We start from the raw sequence: 12,151 nt of genomic DNA, 5'->3' as shown, positions 1-12,151 counted from the left end.
CTGCCCTGTGTCGATACACTATTAATCACAGTACAGCGGTAACTGCAGTACAGCTGCAAAGAGTCCTGTGGCACCTTATAGACTAACAGACGTATTGGAGCATGAGCTTTCGTGGGTGAATACCCACTTCGTCAGCCGCATGTAGCGGGAAGTTCCAGAGGCAGGTATAAATATGCAAGCAAGAATCAGGCTAGGGATAACGAGGTTAGATCAATCAGGGAGGAAGAGGCCCTCTTCCAGCAGTTGAGGTGTGAACACCAAGGGAGGAGAAACTGCTTTTGTAGTTGGCGAGCCATTCACCGTCTTTGTTTAATCCTGAGCTGATGGTGTCAAATTTGCAAATGAACTGAAGCTCAGCAGTTTCTTTTTGAAGTCTGGTCCTGAAGTTTTTTTTGCTGCAGGATGGCTACCTTTAAATCTGCTATTGTGTGTCCAGGGAGATTGAAGTGTTCTCCTACAGGTTTTTGTAGATTGCCATTCCTAATATCTGATTTGTGTCCATTTTATGTAGGGACTGTTCAGTTTGGCCGATGTACATAGCAGAGGGGCATTGCTGGCACATGATGGCATATATTACATTGGTGACGTGCAGGTGAATGAACCGGGGATGGTGTGGCTGATCTGGTTAGGTCCTGTGATGGTGTCGCTGGTGTAGATATGTGGGCAGAGTTGGCATAGAGGTTTGTTGCATGGATTGGTTCCTGAGTTAGAGTTATTGTGGTGTGTAGTTGCTGGTGAGAATATGCTTCAGGTTGGCGGGTTGTCTGTGGGCAAGGACTGGCCTGCCTCCCAAGGCCTGTGAAAGTGAGGGATTGTTGTCCAGGATGGGTTGTAGATCACTGATGATGTGTTGGAGAGGTTTTCACTGAGGACTGTATGTGATGGCCAGTGGAGTTCTGTTGGTTTCATTCTTTGGCTTGTCTCGCAGCAGGAGGCTTCTGGGTACAAGTCTGGCTCTGTTGATCTGTTTCCTTATTTCCTCGTGCAGGTATCATAGTTTTAAGAATGCTTGGTGAAGATCTTGTAGGTGTTGGTCTCTGTTTGAGTGGTTGGAGCAAATGCAGTTGTACCTCAGAGCTTGGCTGTAGACAATGAATCATGTGGTGTGTCCGGGATGGAAGCTGGAGGCATGAAGGTAGGCACAGCGGTTGGTGGGTTTTCAGTATAGGGTGGTGTTAACGTTACTTATTTGCACTGTGGTGTCTAGGAAGTGGACCTCCCGTGTAGATTGGTCCAGGCTGAGATTGATGGTGGGGTGGAATCTGTTGAAATAATTGTGGAATTCTTCTGGGGTTTGCTTCCCATGGGTCCAGATGATGAAGATGTCATCAATGTAGCTTAGGTAGAGAAGGGGCGTGAGTGGACGAGAGGTGAGGAAGCGTTTTTCCAGGTCAGCCATAAAAATGTTGGCATATTGTGGGACCATGCGGGTGCCCATAGCGGAGCCACTGGTCTGGAGGAATATATTGTCACCAAATTTGAAATAATTGTGCGTGAGGATAAAGTCTCAGACCTCAGCAACCAGTTGTGTTGTGGCATCATCAGGGATACTGTTCCTGACAGCTTGTATTCCATCTGTGTGTGGGATGTTTTGTGTAGAGAGCCTCTACATCCATGGTGGCTAGGATGGTGTTTTCTGGAAGATCACCAATGTACTGTAGCTTTCTCAGGAAATCAGTGGTGTCACGGAGACAGCTGGGAGTGCTGGTGGCGTAGGGTCTGAGTAGAGAGTCCACATATCCAGACAGTCCTTCAGTGAGAGTGCCAATGCCTGAGATGATGGGGCGTCCAGGATTTTTGGTTTGTGGATCTTGGGTAGTAGATAGAATAACCCCAGTCGAGGCTCTAAGGGTATGTTGCTTTGTTCCTGTGTTAGTGTAGAGAGTGTCCTGAGTAGATGGTGCAGTTTCTTAGTGTATTCCTCAGTGGGATCTGAGGAGAGTGGCCTGTAGAATTTGGTACTGGAGAGTTGTCTGGCAGCCTCCTTTTGGAAGTCAGACCTCTTCACGATGACAACAGCACCTCCTTTGTCAGCCTCTTTGATTATAATGTCAGGGTTGTTCCTGAGGCTGTGGATAGCACTGCGTTCTGCACGACTTAGGTTATGAGGCAAGCGATGTTGTTTTTCCACAATTTCTGCCTGTGTGCATCGGCGGAAGCATTCTATGTATAGGTCCAGACTGTCATTTTGACCCTCAGGAGGAGTCCATGTGGAGTTCTTCTTCTTGTGCTGTTGGTGGGAGGGTATCTGTATCAGTGCGCTGTTCAGGGTTATCTTGAAAGTATTCTTTGAGTCAGAGATGGTGAAAGTAGGCTTCCAGATCCCAGCAGAACAGTATCATGTTTGTGGGGGTGGTGCCATTTTTATGGATCCAGACTAACACAGCTACCCCTCTGATACTTGCAATACAGCTGTTGTTCTAGCTAAGCAGAAAGGATGGCCTTGTAGCTGACGCACTAGACGGGCACTCAGAAAACCTGAGTTATGTTCCTAGGTCTGTGTAAACTTGAACTCCAGGCCTTGGTTTGTCCACCTGCAAAATGAGAATTGTAATGATGGTTGACCTCAGAGAATACATGTTGTGAGGGGTAAAACCGGTGCTATGGTGATGGGCCAGGTGCAGGAATCTAGGTAGTGGTAGCTAAGTGACCAGGCTATGTATGGCACCATTGTCTGTTGGAGGTGATGAGTTCCACCACTGTAATTTGCACAGAAATAGCACCCGGCTTTTCTTCCAAGAGGACTGGCTTCCAGACAGAAGTTGCAGGTTCAGCTCTAGGAATGTCAACCTCCCAGCAAATTTTGGGGTAGTCTACCGACCCCACCTACATCTCAAATTCTCCTGTGCCTTTTCTGCCTAAAATTAAATACGGTTAGCAGAACACACAGTCCCACTTTAAATGTGGGACTGACCAACAAATTTTGCGTTCCTTTTGCATACCAGCAGCTTTGACCATGGGTGGTTAGGTCATCTTGCCCCACAAAGTCAGGCACTCGGGACTTCACTGACATGTTCAGACCTCATGGTGATGAGGATGGGCTCCATAAGAACCCAGAGAGAGATATGTGCCACTCAGAGGTGGGGAGGAGAGCCCCTGGCTTCTTCCCTGGGTAGCCATTAAATGTAATGTGCGCTTGTGACCCAGGGAGCTTTTGAATGGCAACTGGGATTTCTGGTACAGCGTGCTTCTCCCATCAAGCCAAACACACTCATTGCCCCAACTCACTGTTGTCAGAATCTGTATCTAAAAGCTGGCATGTAAGGTGTCATATGCACACTGGTAGCACACTAGGCATTAATACTATTGCATGATGTATGTATAGACGGTGCATAATGAACTATAGATATGTGGTAGGAATATGTTCCTCAATTGTGTTTTCATATGGTACATAAGCCCAGCCTGCCCTAGCCAAGCCAGTGGTTTTCAACCTTTTTTCATGTGTGGACCCCTAAGAAATTTCAAATGGAGGTGTGGACCCCTTTGGAAATCTTAGACATAGTCTGTGGACCCCCAGAAGTCTGCGGACCACAGGTTGAAAACCACTGTCCTAGACAAAGGTGTTTTCCAGGCTTGACTGTGTCTCGTGTAAATTAAGCAAGGTGTGACCTAAAATAATGAAAAGCACATTTACATGCAAGATAAACAAAGCAATCAGGCCAGCAAGTAGGGGAAGATGACCACTTCACAATGTCAGTGGGAGAGGGAGCCTGCACCCCCAGGAAGCCTTCCTGCCTTTTGGGACAGAGTCAATGAACTTTGCGACATATAAGTGGAGGCAATTAGCCACTTTGTCATCCTTCACCTGAGGAAACCGAGCACTTCAGGCTCTGTGTTGGATCCTGGTTATGGACTGGCCAGCCATGCTGGAAGAATGACTTTGGTGAAAAAGTTACTTTGAACAACAGACTCTAGTTTGCTAAGTTAAATTTTAATCTTAGAAGCGTATTTTTACTTTTGTTTGTTTGTAACCATTTGTATCCTTATTCCTTCTACTTGGTATCACTTAAATCTAGGTTCTGGATACTGCAGGGAGGTTTGGGATTGGAAGAGCTGCTGGTCACCTTGCAAGGAGTAATCAGGCTGGTGGAGGCCAGGGTGAGGCCATTGTACTGTGAGCAGGCTGCAGATGTCAGGGCTCTGAGCCAAAGCTCCATAGCAGGGAAGTCCCTGAGTTAAAGGGCAGGTGATGATACAACCCCTTACTGGTCTGGCTGAACCCCAAAGCATTACAGAGTGTTGGGCTGAAACACTCAGGACTTGTTGAGGTGGTCACTGCAAGGAGCACAGCTACCGGAATAAACATCTAAAAGTCTGGATTCTTAGTGCGTATGTCTTCACTGCAGTGATACACCTGTGGCTGGCCCATGTCAACTACTTGGGTTCATGGGGCTCGGGCTGCCGGGCTATAAAATTGCAGTGTAGACGTTGGCGTTCGGCAGCAGCCTGAACTCTGGGAGCCCGAGCCCAAATGTCTACACTGCAATGTTACAGTCTCTCAGCCAGAGTCAGCTGAAATGGGCCAGCTGCCAGCGTTTTATTGCAGTGTAGACATACCCAGTCAGTCTGAACCTTTTGATCTGAGGTTTTCCTGACAAACTACCATCAGCCTTGAGAGCTATTTAGATGCTTCATTTAATTTTCCATTTCTTCCTGCAGTTGTACACTTGACTTTAAGTATCCCTTTGTAAAAAAGGATCTATAGATGTCAGTATAAAATACTGTTGGTGCACGTATGTCAGTAGCTACCACAACACCCATTCAGTGGGGATGTGTTGGGTATATCGGTCTTTTAAGGCCAGAGGGGAAGTCTGAGACACCAGACTATCCCATTCAAAGAATTCTGGAGCAGATGAGGGACTAAGAAATAGAAGCGACAGACTGGGGGAGAGGAAGTGATCCTGGGCTAATAGTCTCTGGGAAAAGAAAAACACAAGCTACTGTTTCTTTAAAGATCGAGGCTCAGGAGCCTTGTAGTTTAGGGTAGGAGAAGGCTCCTCTCTCTCAGCCAACCAGGACACAGTCTGAGAAAGAGGGCAGCCTATAATCTGCCTCTTCCCTTAGCATAGCAGAGACGTTATCAGGAAGGGACTGCTGGGCCCTCTCAGTCTAAGCCTTTCCTAGTCCACCTGGCCTTCAAATGGTGGAAGAAGATTTCCTCCCAGGCATCTCTGATTGGGTGCAAGGACTTTTGAGTGTGAAGGTTTTTTGTTTGCCTTCTGTTTGTTTGCATAACATTTGCTGCTGCTCCCGGGGGAACTGAGCGAGGGCAATTGAACGGGGCCTCCTGTTACTGGTGCAACACTGAAGTGGTCTTTACCTGAAAGCATTGAGCTTGGAGGCCTTTCAAAATTAGCCACCAGTAGCCACATAGAGAAACTTGCGTTGAAGGATTCATTGCATTCAAGTTTTATCATCCCTGAAACACAGACATTTCTGAAGAGTCCAGGAGTCTTTCCATTATATATTTTATATGTCGTTCTATTTCAGGAGTCCCATTACAGTTTCCTCCAAGAGTATCATCTGAGGCCTGCCAGGAGCAATGGATAACTTTTAGTTAAACAGTGTAGGATAAATAAAAGCTTTGTTTTATGGCATTCATCAGTCTGGAGCTTTTCAAACAGGCATTTTTTGATGGGCAATTCATATATTTTTTGCTGCCATTTTTCAGGTTTTATAGAAGCTAAACTAAAATCCTACACCTCATTTTTATTGTGGGCTTTGCTGAGCCTCTTAACTTTGCTAAAGGAGCCACTTCCCCCTCGAACGATAACTCCTGCATCCATTAATTAGGCCTTAACTGCCCACCACAAGGTGAATACACGAGTGCAGTAAACATGAGGCTTTCAGTCAAACACTCTAATCACAACTCTACTATTGTTTTGTGGCCTGATCCTATGAATTGCTGAATATCCTCTACACCCAAAGAAGCCAATGGGAGTTGACAGCACTCCGCCTTTTTCAGGACTGGCCCCTCACTGTGTGGCCTTGAGACAGTCACTTTTGGGGGACTTGTCCATTCTGACGTGAAAGGGCGCCTGAGGAATAATAATAATCTTGCTAGAAGCCATCCTACAGTTCAATTCAAACTGGCCTCTGTTGGATACTGGGAGCAGAGCTCACATTGCTGCCATAGGCTTTGTTGCAGACAAAATCTGAGGCGCAAAGAAGTCTCTGCCCTGTTCCCTCTGGCTGCATTGAGCTGTGAGCTTGTGAGCCCCTGTGGATATGTTTCTGGATGTGAGAGGTATAGCACAGAGGCGGCATTTCTTTCCATGGTTTCAGGCTCCCATTTGTACTGTGGTCTAGAGCAGCATGGGACCCTTGACTGTCTTAAACCTTCAGCCTGAGTTTTGGACAAAGGCTCAGTTGCGTGAATTTGTCTCGTCCTATCCAAATTAAGTGTTCTCATTCCTAGTGTGAACACATTTCTGACAAAGGAAAATCATGTGGGATGAAGAGAAGCTCTGAGAGGCTCATCCTGCAAGGTGCCACCAAAGACCGGGTCCTGGTTCCATTAAAGTCTTTGGGAATTTCACTATTTACATCAGAGGAATCAGGCTTGCCCCTGAAGTCAATGGGGTTGGGACCTCTTAACCCTTCATGACAGGTGTTCAGCACCTTTCAGCATTGGACCCTGTGAGCCTGATTCCCCATTGCCTTTCACCTTGAATGTCAATTTCACCTGGGCAAAGTCAGTGCAAGGTAGTGGAGAATAGGGCCCCCTATGTACAAATACAGCCTTTGTAGTTTGCTGGCTGTGATTTTCCTGCTTCGCCTTTGCTTGTTTTGGGTGATTGTATCTGAATATCCTATGAATGTCATAGCCCCCAAAGTAACTGGAGTATCAAACAGAGGTTTTGCAACTTTCTTCTCAAGAAATCAAGGGGAGAACAAGTAAACCTTTTATTAAAAGTTAAAGTCGTATTTGATTAAGTTAATTAAATCTTATCACATTTGTGTACACTTTCTAATTAACAATTAGCCAAGTTTTCTTTTTAATAAATGAGAAATCTTTTAGGAACAAGGGAATGGGTAAATCTGTGCAGCAGCCTAACGAGTCTGTATTTAATCTCTCCAGGGATGGAGTTAAATTTGGCTATGGCGACGGGTGCACACAGGGTCCAGGCCACGGGTTCTGAGACACTGCAATACAGCTAATAAGTTTAAAAATTAAGAGATTGCAATTATTTTATTAAACCAGCCACCTACAAAAGTGACAAGATCCAAAGTGAACTGTTCACCATGAAGGCTGAATAACCCAAAGTGGTATTTAACACACTGTATATTACCAGACTAAAAAAAAATGGGGGTTTTGTTTTGTTTTTAAAGGGGTGAACCACATTCTTTGCCTTCCCAGTATTCTCAAAAACGGTGCACAATGAACAAGTTTTGTTCAAACTCTCCAGAAATATCACCTTCAAATAAACATGCAGCCTGGAATATTTCAGCCTGACACAGAAGTTATCTGCACCACAGTAATGCCTAGAGACCCCAGTCCTATTGGGCGAGTCACTGTACAAACATATCACAGAGACGGTCCCTGCCCTGTGGAGTTTACAATCCGTGTATAAGACACCAGAAAACAGTTGGATACAGCACACTGCTAGGGCAGTACAATCTGTTGATGAGCTGCTGAAAACTGTATTACAATTGAAAATTCATTAGGCTGCCATTTTATCCTCCTTCAAGTCACAGCTCAAAACTCACCTCTGCCCTGAGACTTACGGGCAATTATAATCTAATAATGGCTAGACAGGTGGAAAGTTGTAATCGCTGCTCCTAACTAAGGATTGCACACATCCAAATATTGTTACCCTGTCTCTCCTACCCCATATCTTGGCTTGCTTGTTTCTCATCCATTTCTTTTCTTTTTTAGACTGTAAGCACATTGGGGCAGGTAAATATTAGGATCCCCATTTAACAGCTGGGTAATGTCAGGCATTGGCTGGATGAAAAACAATAATTCTATTTCACAAAGCATTTCCAGATTTTGCAAAATTTGTTTTTGTTCCTCAGTAGAACAAAACAGAGACCCTTTTATATTTATTTATTTATTTATTTTTGCAAAAAAAAAAAAAAAAAACCCACGAGAAAGACACCCACCCAACCCAAAATAGCCAATAGTCCAGTGATTAGGGTATCTCTGAGGCACCATCCCTCCTCACTTCCCCCTTGCACTGGGGGTAATAATTTGTTGGTGGCTTATACCAGCAGCAGATTATGACCATCTCCCACACCACATCTGCTGTTCTGGGCAAAGAGGAGTGGAGGTGGAGCCAAGGCTCTGCCCCTTCTCCCTCCTCCCCCAGACACCCAGTCAACTGCTCTGGGGTGAGAGTGAGCTAGCACACAGCACCTTCCTACTCCTAAATGCCGAGACCCAAGATCCAGACAGCCTGTGCAGGAGCTTCCTACTTCTCCTTAGTCACTTGTGTGGCCCAAGTCACAATCTAGCCCATAATGAAGCGTTTGTGGTAAAACACCTGAAGAGTGGCAGAGACTAGGCAAAAAGCTGTAAGGAGAAAAGTGGTAGGTGGGCTGTGTAACCTTGATAGTGTTGCTTTTACCAATTTGCTCTTTAGTTTGATATATTAGCTGTGTCGAGAGGCAAAGCTAATATTTTATTGACACACTGTAAGTTTGCAGGTTTGCTTTCTCCACTTGAAAGTGCCAGTCTTTTACCCTGACTGCCATTCTGTGGGGAATCTTCATTTGTAACAATATACACCATCCATCATCAACATGAAGGAGATGTCAAGAAAGCAAGACCAATATCTCTCACTCTTTTATAGAACCAGTCAGTAACCATGACCTTGGGAAGCTAGGAGAGTGCTAATGTAGATCTGTTTTTTTGCTTAAGCAAAAATGATCACTTTCTTTTCAGAACCACCAGTGTAATATTTCTCACTTAAAGACACTTTTGCTTTGATCTATAGGAAACATTTCCTTTTACTTAGTGCAAATACCTTTTTGCAAAGAGAGAACCATTCCAGACGCTTCCATAAGGCAAACCTGACAAAGCCATGAGTCTTTGTGAAAGAAAACGACAGAGGGAAAGTTAATTTTAGTTGTCTCAAAGTGATGTTCTAGCAAACAAACTTTGCTTTATCAAGAATGGTGTTTTGAGTTAGATAGTGCAGAAATCTTCTTGAAACACTAAAGGCCCAGTTCATTCTTGGCACAAATATAACTTCCACTAACTTCAGTTAAAATTGCTTTCATTTATCCAAAGGCTGCATCTTGTCCCCAGAGGGTCCCATGGACCATCAGTTTGAAGCATTGGTCTGGTGGACTGAGCATGGACATGAAATTCTGATGTTCTAGTTCAGGCTTCTCCACTTGCTTGCTTTATGGTGGTCTTGGAGAAGGTAGTTGGAGAAATTCTCTGTATGTTAGCATTGAGTGAATCTCTCATCATCCCATTTCCCCATCTGTAAATGGAGGTAATTATTGGACCTGGCTGAAATATTTCAAAATATCTACCAAAATTGTGCATCCAAATTTTCCAAGGAAGAAAAGGAGGGGGAATTCAAATTAACTACTCCTCCTCCCCTCCCCATTTTCCAGCTGGAGCATGTTGTGATATTTACTTTATCAACATTACAGTGTTGTTCTGAGGAAATGTCAGGCATTCTCAGAGTGCCACATATAATTATATTGTAGGACACTATTTATCGATCTCTGTTGTAAATAAAAACTCACTGTGTCCCAATGCGCCCTACACACTATTCACATTCTACACACTATTGGCCTCATTTGTGTACAAAATATGTCACGTGAGGTATCCTTTGAAAACTATTAACTCCCTGGTCAATAATATCATTACATCTAAAGTTATGAATTCCCTCTGTATGATGATGTTAGCATATGTGCAAACCTATGTAGCCCTGATGAAGCATAAGTTGTTAAACTGCTCTCTCCTAAACAAAGAAATGTGTGTTTAGCTCAATTTACATATAAGTAGTAAACAGGGTCCTTGGGACAACAAGAGAGGATGTAAACTAGTTCCTCAAAGACAAAGGACAAGCTCACGCCTCTGGCCAGGTGTCATCCAAGTTGATTGGCCTTCCCCTGTCAAATGGCCATTCTTTGGCAATGAAGTGGGGCAGGAAGAAATTGATTTGCATTTTAGCAAACAACAGCATGGAACCTCTTTCACCACAAAACTCCATGGCACTGTCCTCACAGCATGAAGGAACTTTCCCTAGGAGTAATCTTCAGGAAAACATATTTCAAAGGGTTACTGGACTATAAAAGTGAGGGGCAAAACACCCTAGGTTCTCTCTCTCACACACACACACACACACACACACACACACACACACACACACACACACACACACACACACACACACACGCCTTTGACTTCTGGAGGGATCCTGACATGAAAATTTGATTAGCAATAGAACATGCGGTAAGAATTTTACCTTGATTCAAGACTAGTTTAAGTTTTAACTACTAAAAAGCATTTTATCTTTATTTCTCTTGTAGCCATTTCTGACTCTAATACCTTATACTTATACTCACTTAAAATCTACCTCCAACCTGCCGTGGCTGGGGTGCCCCTCTGCTGGCCCCAACTCTACTGCAGCCTGGACCTGCTGTGGCCAGGGCGGCCCAGCCCAGCCCCACGCATGGCCAGGGTGGCTCAGCCCCAGACACGGCCAGGGCAGCTCAGATCCAGGCCCGGCCACACTGGCCTGGCCCAGCCCCTAGCCCGGCCCCAGGCACGTCTGGAGCAGCATGGTCTGGGGACAGCCACGGCCGGATCAGCGCAGACCCAGGTGTGTCTGGAGCGGCCCTGCCCAGTCCCAGCCATGGCCGGGGTGGTAAGGACCCAGGCATGGACAGAGCGGCCCGACCCGGACCCAGGACCCACTGGGGCTGGGGAAGGGGCACCTATCCTGCAGCCCCAGCCCCTGAGCTGCCGCGGTGGGGACAGGAGCCTCTCCCCACAGCCCAGTGGTGCTGCGGGGAGAGAGAGCTGAGGGGAGTTCTCTCTCCCCGCTGTAACCTGGAGCACTGTCGTGAACCCCAAACCTCTCATCCCCTGCCCCACCAAAGAGCCTACACCCTCAGCTGGAGCCTTCATCCCCTGCACCCAACTCTCTGCCCCAGCCCTGAGCCCCTCATCCCTGGCCCTACCCCAAAGCCCACACCCCCAGCCAGAGTCTTCACACCCCCGCACCCCGACCCTCTAACCCAGCCCTGAGCCCCCTCCCACACTCCAAACCACTTGGCCCCACCTGCACCACATTAATTTTGTTATGTGTACCAATATGAAGGTGATGTCACACATCACCTCCACATTGGTGCACATAACAAAATTCATTCCACATATGGGTGGGAAAAATTAGAGGGAACGCTGGTTACAACCCTACCTAGGAGCTTTAGCTCAGGCTCTAGTACTTCATGCTTTTAGGCCATGAGTTTGTCTGTTCAATCCCAGCATGTTGGCCAAGGGCATGGCCGTTATATATGCATCACTTAATTGTTCCTAACTCTGGTACATACAGCTTGCACTGGCCTTCTGCTCAGGGGCGAATATTGTTCTCAGTGAATTATTACTCTCTGTAGTTTTGTAGCAGCTAGGAGCCCCCATCAGAGATCAATGCCCCCTTGCACTAGGTGCTGTACAGGCATGTAACAAAAGGACAGTCCACGCCCGGAAGAATCTAAGTATAAGGTGACAGACAACAGTTTGCCACAATAGATGGTGGAAGCACAAAGTAACAATGACAATGACTGTGACTAGCGTAATGGGCAACGGCCATGGCACACAACTACACAGCCATTGTAGACATCACAGTAGAGGAGAGTTTTAAGGAGAGATTTGAAGGAGAACAATGACAAGACTTAGCAGATGTTTACTGGGTGCACATTCCATGCACTGGGATCACACTGTTTTAATAAATACAACAATGAAGTGACACATGTTTTCATTATATTTAAAACAATGCACTTTCAGCATATTTACTCTTTTTCTTCCTTCAACAAAGGAATCTTTTTTTTGGTACTGAAAAGTAGAAGAAAATGTGTGTTGTTGTTGTTTTTTTTTACATTAGGCTATTTATAGTAACTGGGAGAGATGTGTAAATCTTTCATATAATATACTTGTGCTTGAGGTTTCGGTCATCATCTATAATTT

The sequence above is a fragment of the Lepidochelys kempii genome, chromosome 1 (genome assembly GCF_965140265.1).
Source record: "Lepidochelys kempii isolate rLepKem1 chromosome 1, rLepKem1.hap2, whole genome shotgun sequence".
NCBI classification, from domain to species: Eukaryota; Metazoa; Chordata; order Testudines; family Cheloniidae; genus Lepidochelys; species Lepidochelys kempii.
The sequence above is the reverse complement of the archived record's forward strand: the minus strand, read 5'-3'. Positions refer to the sequence as shown.